Source organism: Equus przewalskii, chromosome 13 (assembly GCF_037783145.1).
Source record: "Equus przewalskii isolate Varuska chromosome 13, EquPr2, whole genome shotgun sequence".
NCBI lineage: Eukaryota > Metazoa > Chordata > Mammalia > Perissodactyla > Equidae > Equus > Equus przewalskii.
In genome coordinates this window covers 32,097,060-32,112,636 of record NC_091843.1, presented here as the reverse complement: position 1 = coordinate 32,112,636, position 15,577 = coordinate 32,097,060, and the positions used below count along the sequence as shown (strand labels likewise).

At 40.8% G+C, this 15,577-nt stretch overlaps 1 protein-coding gene across 4 annotated transcripts in view; it reads left to right on the top strand.

The window, feature by feature from the left end:
* KCTD16 (potassium channel tetramerization domain containing 16) overlaps positions 1–15,577 on the top strand; it is a 234,618-nt gene that overhangs the window by 76,694 nt on the left and 142,347 nt on the right. The window lies entirely within an intron of this gene.

Genomic DNA, 15,577 nt, shown 5'->3' with positions numbered 1-15,577 from the left:
TATTAGGATAACACGTTACAACCTACATAAAAATAATTTGGCAAAACTTCAGGGAAAGGAGAGAACCTGCTGATGTTGAACATACTCTCTATTTTCTGTCTTTTTCATAGTAGTTTTCATTTCCTTCTGCCCATGGGTGACGGTGATCATGCAGACCTGAATTCATCTTTCCTTTCAAAATTTTATGCTGTGCTTTAATATTGTGAATATAAATGGGCACTCCATTTGGATATGGTTTTTCTTTTGCCACTTGCCTCACTGTACCAGCTACCCTCTAGGTTTGAAAGGAGAATTAGTTACATCCACCATTAGTTTTATCCCTTTATTTTTTGTGCATTGTCTGAAAGAAAGTCCTCAGGAAGACACTTAATTGCAGAAACAAGTCAGTTAGTGCCCTGTACTTTGGGGACAATATTGTAGATTATGCCTTTGAGGGCTGTTCCAATCAGTGAGACTAGAGGCTGGGTAGAAAATCCAGGCCCCTTTATGTCAGGTCCATTATATTACTTTTTTTTTTTTTTTTTTAACATGAAGACCTCTTCACTCAGATCTTTTACTACTTTAGGACAATTAGGTCTTAAACAGAGAGATGTATACCTGAGTAAGTCTACTTTGGGACCTCCACCAGCTTTCTTTGAAGACCAATGCTATGTCCTTTGGAGTTAGGTTGGGTTCATTGGAAAGTAGTGGATAAGTGAGGGGAAGGCAAACGGCTTTTCTTTGCTTCCTATAGAGCAAGGTAGAAGGAGAATCCCATTTCTGGCTATGATTTAGCAAGAAGACTGGCTGGATGAGAGGTCTGGGCTCATTTCTCTGAATATCGGTCATGAGACCAAGGACACTAGAGTAAGGAGACAGAAGGCACAGGAGGTGTGGAGATGAGGGAGGGCCAGAAAAAGAGGAGAGTTTTCAGATATTATCCATCCAAGACTGTGCCTGATTGAAAGTACTTTTTCACAAGAGGAACTGTGGCAGTATTCTCTCTATATTGGAATAAAAAAGGTTTTATTTTAGGGGCTGGCCCCGTGGCCGAGTGGTTAAGTTCGCGCGCTCCGCTACAGGCGGCCCAGTGTTTCGTTGGTTCGAATCCTGGGCGCGGACATGGCACTGCTCATCAGACCACGCTGAGGCAGCGTCCCACATGCCACAACTAGAAGAACCCACAATGAAGAATACACAACTATGTACCGGGGGGCTTTGGGGAGAAAAAGGAAAAAAATAAAATCTTGAAAAAAAAAAAAAAAGGTTTTATTTTATTTTTATTTTGAGTTCAAGCAAATGTGATAAAAATAATAGCAAAAATTTGGTATGCTAAGTATTTCACGTAAATTACCTCATGTAAACCTTATATAAGCCTCTGACGTTGACATTACTATTGTACTATTTATCATTTTATTGATTAAGTTCAGAAAGTTTATATGACTTGTTTAAAGCCACACAGCTGGTCCTAATCACTGCATTATATGGCCTCCCCAACATCCTGTTAGGGTATATTAGTATCTTTATGTAAAGTGACATTGGAAAACTTGTAATCAAATATGAATGTTCTAATTTCAACAAATTTGTTTTCTAGGACCAAAGCATTCGCATGTCAAAGGGTTATCTGATTCACTAGAATCCTCTACTGAAAAATAAAAAGTGTCTCATATTTTTTCAACCTTACAGATATTGAGAAATAGTAAACTTTTGTATTTTTACAGCCATGTCCCTTGGCCTACTATTTTGGATAATGTGCATATGCTTGGATTAGAATAATAGAAAGAAAAAGACAGAGGACTTGGGGAGAGTAAATTAACTGAGAAGGAAAAGATATTTGCAACTAAGCATAATACGGAAATTAGAATTTCATTTTTTAACAACAAAGAAATATAATAATGTGTATTTATCTGTCTCCCAAGAAAAGTAAGAAACCTATCATGCTGATATCGTCAGCACAAAATTAAGTTTTGTTGTACATGGAGAAATGAAAGGATTGCAGCCCAGAAAAACTGGTCAGTAATCCTTCATGGCTGGCTATGTTAGAAATCAACATAAATTGCTCTGTGATCAGTACAGCTGCAGTGCTTCTAAACCAGTCAAGCCTGGTGGCTCTGGTTGACTTTAATGGAATCACTCGGCCACACTCAGATATGACCTGAGCACATACTTGTATTATTATCAGAATAGTTTTCAGGTTCTCAAATGGAAGAGCATTGAATCAAGGAAGATATGGACTCATTTGGAAAGTGTAGGGAAGTAAGTCTTGGGTTTCTGATATAGACAGTTAATGCTTTGCCAAAATAGAGCTAGATAGTTTGTGTCTGGCATCACAAAATATCTCTGCTTCACTGTCACCCTTCAAATCCTCACTCTCTATCTCTTTCCCCAAATCTTTGCAACCTCTCCTGGATGCTCTGCTAATTTTGAACACCTGCTTTTTACAACTTACCAGTTGTACTGTTTAATGGGCCACAAATTGCTTTGTACTATTTCACTGGGATAATGTAGCAAGAAGTATCTTGGAATCCACAAAGTATTTTGCAATGGAATTTATTATATGTATGTAACGTTTAAGTTATAATTGATTTTCTACGTTCAATTACATAACAGATACTTATTGATCATTCAACCCACGGCAGACATCATGGTAATATAGGGGATGTGAGAATAAGGAGATATATCCCACTAGTAGGACCTGACACTCTGGTGAAGGGTCCAGCCATCTAAGCTTGTAATTAACATGCAGTGTGGGTGGGTGAAGTGGAATTCTCCCAAAGGATTTCACACTATTCAATAGCCATCTTAAACACTAAGCAGAAGTTAGCTAGGATAAGAGGAAAAAGGTATGCCAAGTGGAATACCGGGCAGGTACAGAGTAAGGGCAAACCATGTTCAGTAAATGGTGGGGAGTTTGACTAGAGTATATGATAAGGAGGGTGGGGTAAGATGAACAAGGAAGATAGCACCAGTAAGATTGTGAAGGACCTTGAAAGCAATGCTAGAGGAGGTAGAATTTTTTCTGAAGGAAGAATTTTAGGCAGAGAAATGATTCGATCAGGGCCCCGTGGAGATTGAACTGAAAGGGAGTAAGACCAGAGGTAAGCTCAATTGTAGGCTATTCGAGTAGGTAAGAAGAGAGTTGGTAAATTCTTAAACTGGACACAAGTGTCTATCTTGACTCCTCAGCAAAACTCTAACCTCCTTGTAGGGATATTAAGCATAAGTTAGGGTATGTTTTGCTTGTATCTTTCTTTGTTTCTTTTTTTTTTTAAAGATTGGCACCTGAGCTAACCACTGTTGCCAATCTTTTTTTTTTTTTCTCCCCAAATCCCCCGAGTATACAGTTGTATATTTTAGTTGTGGGTCCTTCTAGTTGTGGCATGTGGCACACCGCCTCACTGTGGCCTGATGAGCAGTGCCATGTCCGCACCCAGGATCCGAACCGGTGAAACCCTGGGCCTCCAAAGCAGAGCACGCGGACTTAACCACTGGGCCACGGGGCCAGCCCCATCTTTCTTTGTTTCTAGCATGATTCTACATACGTATTAGGTGCTTGGAAAATACTTGCCTTATGAATAGATTAGGAACGCATCTTTACTTGGAAAAATTTACTTGCACAATGCAGTTTTGACCCAGTGAACAGAGTCTATTTGATAAAGCTCTGTCCTTTTTAAACATATGGAAATTATCACTTTATGAACCAACTCGTGAATAAAAACTCTATCTCTTTGAATCTTCAATGTAGTAATTTTTGCAGTTTTAGATCCTTCTAGGATTTGTGGAGATAAAAACAAAAAATCTGAAAATTGTTTCATTTTTCATTTCATTTTATTTCCTTATTGTTGTCTCTGACGACACGTTTCATTTGTTGACTCCTGTCTGTAGCAGTCACTCTTCTAAGTACTCTAGGCGCATGTTTTCATTTAACGTTTACACAGTCCTTATGAGGTAGATTTTATCACTATCCCATTTTAAAAAAGAGGAAATTGGGTCACCGACAGTTTAAGTAACTTGTCCAAGAACAAATAGCCGGAAGTAGAAGAGCTTCGAAAAAACCCAGGTTTTCTGACCCCAAAGCACACTCATCGCTATTGAAAAACGAAGATTTGACATAGCACAGCGGTCAGGTGCTGGGGACCTTATGGTATCGTGGTGGCATTATAGATTTCGAGGGACTCTTAGCAGGCTTCAGGGAGAAGAAAAAGATGAAAAGGAAGAAAAGGAGTAAAAGTGAGAAATGAGTTCAAAGCAAGAATCTATGCTGTCACAGTAAATGTGTGGTAAATACTTTTGAATGAAAGGCCATGTGAAAGACAGAAACAAAGGGGGACTTTATGGTGGGGAATGAGCGAGGGCCTGCAGCCACGGCTTTGGGTTCCATCCTTAGTGTAGAAGGACTGGGCACTTAGCCCATCAACGTCTTTGTGGACTGCAGCTTCACTTACTCCCGGGCTATTTCTGGACCTGTTAACAAATTCATAAATCTTCACCCACTGGCTTTTCTTTCTGGTTAGAAACAGCCTAAATGACTCTAGCTTCCTGCATACTTATTATCGTACTTCAAAGACTGTATCAGGGAAAGAATAACTTGACTGTAAAACAGCCTGTTTTTCTGATTCTGGGTCTGAGATTCTCATATTCAGTAAAAGCAGTTGCTCTGGTGTATGAAATATGTTCTCAAATAACATGAGAATTTGTGCCACAGTTGGATATGAAGGATAGAATATTTTCTGTAATTTGATACAGATAGAATGGTTAAGAAGCACGCTCACCTCTTCCTTTTTCATTGTTCTGTCTTTTAATTTGGATCCCTTTGGGTTGGCTATAACTAGTAGAAAAGAAATGCGGTCTATAGAATGAACAGCGGGATACTGTGGAATAGGGAAATCATTTCTATATTGTAGAGGGGAAATCTAATTACCTCTATCGATCATCCATCCAGTCCTTCCTCACCCTTGTTTTATTTAGTATTCGGTTGTGTAATTGGCATCATTAGAGCATTACTGCCTCCTTTCACAAGGCGTGTGGTTGCTAGTCATTAACAATCTTGATAGACATGTCAAGGAGAGCAGACCTAGGAGTGCAAGCAAACTTTCTCTCCACAGCAGGGTAGCTGGCTTTCTCTAGTTAACCTATTTTTTTCTGCAAATGTCATTGGAATTATGTTTCAGATGCAAGCGTCTAAGCTTCAGCTGATTGTTAGTTACCTAAGACTTGGAAGTGCTTCTTGCTCTAGAGTGGAGTAAAGCATTGTTTTAGAGGCCCCTGAGATGTATGTCAACTTCACTATGACTTGCTAAAAACTGAACACTTTTAAGATTCTCTAGGACCTCCAGGTGGAGAGGGCTTATTCAGAGATGGAACTAAAACTGCGGGCCTTTGTGTGGCAAGGGCAATGGGAATGGTCCAAGGTTCAGACTTTTGGCAAAAAGAAAAGTTTCAGGCCAGCCCCGTGGTGCAGTGGTTAAGTCGCACGTTCTGCTTCGGGGCCCAAGGTCCCCAGCACCTGACCGCTGTGCTATGTCAAATCTTCGTTTTTCAATAGCGATGAGTGTGCTTTGGGATCAGAAAACCTGGGTTTTTTTGAAGCTCTTCTACTTCCGGTTATTTGTTCTTGGACAAGTTACTTAAACTGTCGGTGACCCAATTTCCTCTTTTTTAAAATGGGATAGTGATAAAATCTACCTCATAATGACTGTGTAAACGTTAAATGAAAACATGCGCCTAGAGTACTTAGAAGAGTGACTGCTACAGACAGGAGTCAACAAATGAAACGTGTCGTCACGTTCTGATCCCAGGGGCGGACATGGCGCTGCTTGGCAAAAGCCATGCTGTGATAGGCGTCCCACATATAAAGTGGAGGAAGATGGGCACGGATGTTAGCTCAGGGCCAGTCTTCCTCAGCAAAAAGAGGAGGCTTGGCAGTAGTTAGCTCAGGGCTAATCTTCCTCAAAAAAAGGAAAGAAAAAAGTTTCAAATGTGATTGAGTTTTTATGCTCATTATCTCAGAGTGATGGGCCCATGTTTGGTTGTCATCAAAAAATATTGGTTGAAATACCTAAAACTCTTCATTACTTAACTCATTTTATTTCCTGACCTTTAAAATGAGCCAATAAACATGCTGATGGAAGGAGTGGGCTGGGGTGGGAAATGAGGAGCCCCAGATTGGGGCTCAGTCTCTTCATTAGGTAGCTCTATCATGCTGGGGAAGTCATTTCTTCTCTCCAGCTCCCACCCCCTGTTTCGTGAGTTGGTTGGATTTGGGAGTTTAAACTCAAATGCCATGAGAAGTCTGAAAAAAGAACATAAGGCAAAAGGTAGTGATAAGATCTGGGGCAATTGGAGAGTGCATGTCAACTTGGCTTAAGAGTACGCCAGCCTTAGACACACTTAAAAATAGGCCGTCACAGAAAATACATCTATGAGCAATATTTAGCCCTTAGCTGTCAGTTTACCACTCCTAGGCTATTTAATCTAACCCCCTGACCCCCTTTTTTTTGGTCTATGTTTTCTGGTTCTATAAGAGAAAAATAAAGGAGGAAATGAAAGACCTCAATTAAATGCCTTATAGTAAAAAAAGAACAAAGCAAATTATGTGAGGATAAAAACTGACTTAGTTTAGATAGAACAAAAAAAGACCAGGGTGTCATAGCTAAATATAAGTTGAATGCGAATAGCCATTGTGACTATTATTGTTATAGGGAAAGGAAAAGGGCAGCATAATCCTGAAATGCAACAGGAAGAACACATCACACTGCATCAGTAATTCGTCTTGCCACTGCACTCAGCTTTGGTCTGGCTCTCAATTTAGGGGAGTCGTGGTCAGTGCCCCTTAAAAGGGAGATGGATATGAAAAAGCTGAGAAGCACCCAGAGCTTGAAAGAATGGAAAAGTATTTCTTTTGAGGAATGGCTAAAGAGATTTGAATTGATCAGCCTGGAGAAGAGAAAGGGAGAATTTGGGTTAATTATTCTTCAAGGACAGGATGTGTTTTCATGTTGAGAATGTAAAGTAGTTTCCTCTCTGTCTGTGAGTGAAGACATTAGCCAGAATAAGAGAGCTTAAAGGAAAGCAGTGGAGATGTGATCCGGTATCAGGAAGAATAATATCTTACACAGTCGGGGGGTAAAATGCTAGAAGGATCTGCTGAGAGTTGTTGCAATGTCTTTGTCCCTGGTGATTATCAAGTAGAGAAAAAGCAAGCAATTGATCTGGTTCTCCTGAAAGTAAGGAGGGACTGTGTAGCAGTCTAAGTCTGGGAATGTCTTGGTTGACATCACCATCCTTCCCCCATCCCCTTTGTAACAGGTTAACAGGTTAAGGGCCACAGGGACACTAAGACTAAAGACCATAAGGACCAAAGATCTTCTTGGGGTACTGCAAACAGAAACCTCAAGGCCTCTGGGAATAGTAAAATCTTTTTTTTCTGATCTCTCTTTTTCTGGGCTAGTAGACCTCATTTCTATCTACTGGTTACCTGTTCTGTCTGGTTTATCTGACATGTGGGACGTTCTGCATTTAGATCTCCACAGAGCAAGAGATCAAACTAACTGACCCTCTCTTAACCCCAATCCCACCTTTCCAAGAGGGAGATTCTGTGATGTCTCACTGGGGACAAGTGTTCACCTCAATCCAATAAACCATACCTCAGGGTAGGGGAGAGTTACTTGATGGGAGGACCCACCAGCAGAGGTGGTGTTATGGGATGAATGGTGTCCCCCCCAAATTCATATGTTGGAGCCCTAACTCTTAGTACCTCAGAATATGACAGTATTTGGAGATAGGGCCTTTAAAGAGGTGATTAAGGTCAAGGGGGTTGGTAGGGTGGGTCCCAATCCAGTTCAACTGGTGGTGTGCAAGAAGAGGAGATTGGACACACAGAGAGAAACCAGGGGCACATGTGCACCAAGGAAAGACTGTGAGTGGACATAGGAAGAAGGCAGCCATCTGCAAGCCATGGAGAGACGCCCCAGGAGAAAGCAAACTGCTGATACCTTGTTCTTGGACTTCTAGCCTCCAGAACTGTGAGACAATACATTTCTGTTGTTTAAGGCACCCAGTCTTTGGTGTTTTGTATGGCAGTCCTGCCAAAGTAGTACAGGTGATCTCATCACTATGCTAGTGATCATGGCCTGTATCAACAGTAGGTGAGATTATATAGACGCTTACGTAGCTATGGTCCTCCTCTTGCTGGGAGTTTATAACTAGATCACGTATTGTACTTCTCTAGGGCTGGAACAGAGAATGCAGCAGCTCAGTCTTGCCCTTAAATCATTCTCAATATTCTCTAGTGTGTACTTGGTTGGGGCAGAAACCTTGGGGAAGGGGGATGTCCTAGCAATTTTTGTGCTTTTTCAATGCTAGCTGCTGTGATAGGAGACCCTACCAGAACCATCTCCAATGCCCCCACTCAGCAACCCAGCCACTGGGGGTCTTATCCCACCCTCTCTGCTTCCCTGCTTTGACTACCATTGGTGGAGCTGTGCTCAGGGTGGAGTAAGTTCACAACCCATTTTATTCTGGTGATTGCTACTGGGGCTGCCTTTACTGTATAGTGGGCTTTACAAACTCCTTAGCACATGTGAACCTGTGAGGACTAAGTGACTGCCCCTTGGCCTGAATTGCTCACATGACTTCCTCAATTCTCTCTTTGACTTGGGCTCTGCACACCTGCCGTGGGATTGTCTGGCGGTGAAGAGCCAACTGTTAGCATTAATGAATCTTACCTGCAACTCCACTTCCCCTCAGAATCTCACCTGTTTGCTAACAAACCTTTCTAAGGACCCAAAACAGGATTGAATACTCGGGCTGTTATTTATGGAGGTCAGAGTTTCTCCCTTCTGGGAACTTCCTTGCTGTGTTGTAGGCAAACCTATTCAATTACATAGTTATTCTTAACACATACCAGAGCCAAAGAAAAATTCTGTCCCCTCTGATCTTATTTAAGCAGATAATTCCTTTACCCTGAAATAGTTGATGGCTTTCCACTACTTACAGAACAAAGCCCCATTCCTTAGTGTGTTATCAAAGCTTTTTAATCCGACTCCAACCCACTTTTATGGCCTCATCCATAACCACATGCCAGCCTCACAAGTCTACTTGCTGTTACTCAGTCATTGCTTCTTATGCCTTTGCTCGTGCTATTTTCTCTGTCTAAGATGCCCTTTCCCCTCATCACCATCTCTTTAAACTCTATCCATCTTTGAAATCCTAGATCAAGCATGATCTTCTCCATGGAAACCTGCTCAGTCTCCCAAATTGGAATGAATCCCTTCTCCTTGAGTTACCATCACACAGTCTTTATAACTTCATTAGAGCCTGGCCTTGCTCACAGCTGCAATATTATAGATAAAGGTGTTTACTTCAGCATCTTCCACTAAACTCCTTGAGAATTGGGACAGCATCTTGTCTTTCTGTGGATCTACACCCCAGTATTCATCCCATGTTTTTAGAATAATAATTACCATTTATTGAGCATTTTCTATGTGCCAAGCTGTGTGCTAAGTGCTCGGTATATATTATCTCATTTAATAGGCAAGGTTTTTTAAATGAAACCACTAATTCTTAGAGATGTTGAGTAACTTCCTCAAAGCTACCCTGTTCACAAATAGAGGGAGAATTCGAACCCATTTCTGTCTGACATCGAGCGCATGCTTCTCAACACTAGTCTATAATACTAGCTTTCAGCAGTCAATCTCTGCATGCTGATTGGTTTGGATGAAATAGCCTTTCTGTTTTAAGAACTTATTTATGTTAAGATGAGCTCGTGGAATGGCCCCCTGTCATGATTGTGGTTGCTGTAGCTATTGTTGCTGCTACCAACTTCTTTCTGTATTTCCCAGGCAAGAAAGTTACCTAATAGGGGTTCAGGGAGATTAAGAGCCCCAGAGTGTCATTAAGGATCGAGGTGTGTTGCTGATCTTGGCCCAGCCAGGCAGTAGCTGGACAAAGGTGATGTGTTGGATGCATTTGCCATGCTAAGGAAAGAACAGCGGAATGTTAACCAGCACATTAATCATGCTGACAGATGGTCTGCCTGGCTCAGGCTCTTAAACAGACTCTTCCTGTCTCACAAGCTCGCCCCTGTGTACCTGTTAGTCTGAAGGGGATAGTATAAGATACAGGTTTAGATGGGGAACCAGGACCACATTGGTAATAGCTAGAAGAATAGGTTAGGCTTGCTGAAATTTTAATTGCCTTTGTTCTGCTTGCCCAGGACATTGACCCTTTTCTTTCTATCATAGCAGCCCATACCCCATGTCAGTGCATTTAAAATATATGCTCACATGCTGGTCCCACACCCAAAATTGTTCCCAGTTACAGCTTCACACATAGCACTGAAAATGGTTGCCACCAACCAGTCAGGTAAGTGTATATTCTGGGGAAATTTGCTGTCCTTTGGCATTATTTCTCTTGGCTCAGTGGGAAGATTCTAATTTGAAGCAGGCAAAATTTAGCCTGCCTGAGGCTGGTGGGCAGGTGTTGATTTTTGTGACTGGGCTGCTTGAATTACTAGGACATTTAGATATTCCAGGCTGACATCACCTCAATAGGAAACTGAAGTTTCATTTGGTGGCGGTCTGAGGTCTTAGTAAATCCCATCTTGCATTGGTCTGATTGACAATCCCCTGACCTATCGTTTGTGGAGATATATATCTATATATTGATATTGATATCTGTATACATTATCTAGGCAGCCCTGGTGGTCTAGAGGTTAAGATTCGGCATTCTCACTGCCATGGCCTGGGTTCGTTTCCCAGTCAGGGAACCACACCACTCATCTGTTGATTGTCATACTGTGGTGGCTGCTTGTTACTGTGATGCTGAAAGCTATGCCACCAGTATTTCAGATACTTGCAGGATCACCCATGGTGGACAGGTTTCTGCAGAACTTCTAGATTAAGATAGACTAGGAAGAAGGACCTAGCTCACTTCTCAAAAAATTGGCCATGAAAACCCTATAAATAGCAGTGAAACATTGTCTGATACAGTGCCAGGAAGTGAGAGGATGGAGCAAAAGACCGGACAGGTTCCACTCTGCTGTACACAGGGTCGCTAGGACTTGATACTCGATGACACTGACAATAACAATACATTATCTATCATTCTGTTTGTGTATCTTTCATTCTATCTATCAATATATCTAACTGTCTATCTATCTATCATTCTATCTATCATCTATCTATCTGTCTATCAGTCGTTCTGGGGCCCACTCAACTCAATGGACAAACCTTGTCAGACACAAAGATAGTAAACCTGCTTCCATCTTCAAATTGTTGGGTGGAGTAGGGTGAGAGAAAGAAAAAATTTTCTTTTGATAAAGAAAAAAATAGTGAAATCAAGATGACAAATGTGACAGCTTCCCCCACCCTTTGATTTTTGATAAGGGAGAAAATTAACTTGTTATTGAGCACTACTCAGCACTGAGCAGTTTTCACATGGAGTCTCATTGAATTTCTCACACTAGGCCCTTGAGATGGGTTTCATTGTCTCTTTTTCACAGAAGAGAAGACTGAAAGCCAGAGTAAGTAACACGGCCAAAGTCACACAGATTATAAATGCTGGGCTGGGATCTAACATGGGAATATCTGATCTTGATGCTTACTCTGTCTGCTATGATGTACTGTCACGTTTCTCAACACATTTCACACTGCCTTCTCTCTGAAACAAACCAATTAGTCATGAGAGGAGGTGAAATGTTGGGAGGAATCAATACATTCTCCTTAACTGCTGTGTTTAATGGACAGTTCTATGCCAAACTGCCCAAAGCACTTTATACACTCTTAGAATACCTAAATTTGAAACTCTTGATCAATACATCCTACAACTCCAGGAGGGACAATACCCACCTGGTGTAACATCCTCTTGACTGGACCCCTAGGCATTCATATCTCCTCTGAGTTTTTTAGGCAGAAAAGATAATAGTGGTTCAAAGTCAAGCCAATTGCTTGTAAAACCCAGGAGGTGTGATGTGGGTTGACACATTCTTGGCATATTTTGAATGAAATCTTCATTGGTTGTTAATATTTGAGTCTTCCAAGCCTTGTTAGATTGGGAAATGGGCCAGGTCAATTTGTAATCCTGATGACAGAGTCCTGAGACCAGACAAACTTCTGTTACTGTTTCGGACCAAAATATTAGGACTCAATCCTCTGGAGGTCTGGATACAGATGGCAGAATAGACCTCAGGGGCATATCCCGGAGGCTACACATCTGCTTAGCCAATCTGCAAAGCCGTGGCTTCTGAAAAACTCACATGCTGGCCCTAAGTTGGGGAGACTCCCAAGGAAATCCTAAGAGAAATGGACCATTTTGGGGTGTAGTTAATGGGAGTTGCAGAGACATAGTTACTTGGGAGAGTTTCTTTCCTTGAGAACTTACAAAGAACATGGAAGCAGAAGAAGGGTAGGAGGAGAGAAGAGGACAGGAAAATTTGTATACAGTGCCATTTAATTTATTTTTAGTTCTGCATGGTGTCATTGTGTATATTTAAGAAATAATTTGTGAAATCTTTTTTGGTCTTTTATGAAATTTTTTCTTCTTTCCCAAATGTGCTTTGTCCTAAGCCAGCAGAAACACAAGAAAAACAAGTTTGTTTTTAAAAAAATACTTGTCTTCTTCCTGTTTAAAACTGGATGTTAAAGTCTGATTCATATAAATGACCTCTCCAATGTGCAGAGGAATTCTATAAACTTAGAGCCAAGCTCATTGAGTTAGCTGTTTTTTTCCTCTTCCCACCTTATATGGCTGTGAGGGTTAATGCTGAATTGGTTGGTGAAAATTGAAAATTACAAATTACCAAGACTTCGATGCACTGAAAGAGCTCAGGGTTTCTTTCTTCTACCCTTGCTCCTGCCTCCACCTAATGCTCGTTCCCGTTGGGCAGTTCTGGGGAGTGGGAAAGTACGTTCCCCATAGAGCCAAGGCAAGCTCTTCCTCACAAGACTGCGGCAGCCGCATCTTGATCTTTTTAAATAGTGATGTAGGGTGCATTGTGATGGATTTCTCAGTGTCCCTTAGAGGTTGACCTTTCCCAACCTAGGTAAGTCACGGTCATTCCACCTCCCTTGCCATTGATGGGTTTAGACGTGGGCAGACCACGTCAACTTGGTCTTCTGAGATTTGCCTGAGGCTCTTGAGATTCCAGTCTCTCTGAGACTCAGCCTCCCCATCTGTGAAGTAGAGACATAGTAGTATCTAACTCATTAATTGTTGTAAAGATTAAGTGAGTTATTACTTAGTAAATACTTGGCACATAGTAAGCACTCAAAAAGGATTATTATTGTTCTTTAAAATTTTCCTACCTTTTGATCCAGACATTCTACTTCTAGGAAGTATGCTGAAAACATAATTAGAGATGCATGCAAAGGTATATAGATATAGATATAGATAGTTGTTCATTCCAGTATTACTTATAATTGGAACTCTAATTATCCAAGAATTTTTCAAAAATAATTAACACTGAAGTCTCTATTCCAAGGAATACTCTGAAGCCATTAAAAATTATGTAGTAGAATATTATTTAGTGAAATGGGAAGCAGTTTATGGTATGTTATTTCATAAAGAGCTGATTATTTTCCAAAGATAGATAGAGATAGATACAGCTACAACTACACACATAAGTACAGGTATATGGAAACAGGCAGGACATCCACCGAAAGTAGCAGAAGGAGGTTTTAAAAAATTATAGGCTTTAAGAAACTATATAAGTAATGCGTATTAAACTGTATTCTTTAAGATAGAAAAATACAGATATTAGAGAAGAAAATAAAATCACCTCTAATATTATTCACAAACTGTTAACAAAAATCTGGGAGAAATGACTTTTAAATCTTAAAAGGTGATTTTTCTTTTATTTTTCTATTAATAAACATTTAAAAATCTTTCCGTTATGAACATACATTGTTTATATAACTCTTAAAGCTGCTAAACACGTATATTGTTAAAGGCATTTGCCACAAATTTCTACTGAGGCTCTGATTCAGTTTCATTCAGCAAATATTTATAAAGAGCCTACTAGAAGCCAGACACTTTGCTAGATGGTTCACAAAAACAGATGTAGTCTGCTCTTGTAGAGTTTAGGCTGTATTAAACTGACCCAAAACAAAGAAAAGGGAAATGCATTCGACATGGTTGTCTCTCCTGACAGGGTCGGGGACAGGGGCTTCTGCTTCCATCTGTCACTGCCGTGTACACAGTGGCTGAGCCATGGGCTGCTGCATGATGCTTAGCCCCATCAGTAATGTCCATCTGCCTTTATCCTTAGCACTCATCACCCTGATTAAACGTATACAATCAAAGTAAAAATAAGACAGACTTCCAATGCAGCTTCAAGATAAGGCCCTAGCCTCCCCTTCCAATCAGATTGCTGTCCTCAGACCCTCCCCTGTGGAAGGTCAGGCGCTAACTCTACCTGTGGAAGGAAGCCAAGGCTATTTTAGGTGCTTAGTTCAGTTTGTGCACTGCAGTGATGTGTCCTCAACATTCAATACCATTTGCAGTCTGATCTTTTAGAATGAACACATGGAAGAAGAGAAAATGCTGTCTTGATTTTGTTCTTCCAATGAGAAGGTGTCTACCACAAAGGGAGAGCATAAGAGCATTGTGGGCAAAGTGCAGAGGGAACCTTCATTAGGAAGAGGTGTGAAGGGCCCCTGTTTATCCCTTCCCCTAGCACTTCTCATGGAATCTGGAATGGTGTTGAAATGCACTGTAAGAACTCAATGACAACACTCCGTGAGGGGAGGTGACAAGGCAACAGAAACTTGTTTTGATTCTTAAGAAAAGCTGTTGCTTTTGTCTCTACTTGTGTTTAAAGGAAGTTTTTAATAACTATACTTCCACCAATTGCCTTAAGTCAAAAAGTGTAGGTAGGAAATGTAAGCTTGGTAATGATAGTAGAAGGTGAGAGAAATGAAAGAGGAGTGAAGATAAAAAGGTATAGAAAGAATGGCAGTGTACCGATAGCCCATATTCAGGGCATCTTAGGATACTGAGAAGAGCCGCCAAAACGTGAGTTTGAACTGGTGGTGAAAGTGAGTGGGAATATTTGGGGCTTTGTTTTATATGACCATGATGAGATGAGATATCAGTAGAAAACCGAAAGCAGAAATATCAAATATACTAAGGTAAAAAAGCACGTTAGCATTAATGGGTCAGATTCGTATAGCATCCATCGGCTGCTAGACGTACTCGTTCGTAAAATCTCAACTTTTGCCAACAGAAATTTTCTGCCAAACACAGCTTGTTTGCAGCATCTTAAGCTATGGACAAGCAGTTTTATGGTGACAGTCTTGGGGCCTCAAAGTGTCACCTGTGATCGGACATGAAAATGATAAACCCGTCATAAGATCTTGTTACCAGAGAGTAGATCAGAATTTAGAAAGTGAAGCTACAGGTTTTAAAAAAATTATGGTAACAGGAGCAACTGCTTCAGACTTGTCAATGCTTTTATTTTGACTTAATGACTCCGAAGAGGTAGTTGGATTTTATGAACAGTACTTTCCTCCCCTGTTTGGAGCCCAGGGGGCGATGACTGCCTTCTTTACGATTACAGCATCCTCACAGTGATGAGCTGAAAATTTATGTGATGAAATTG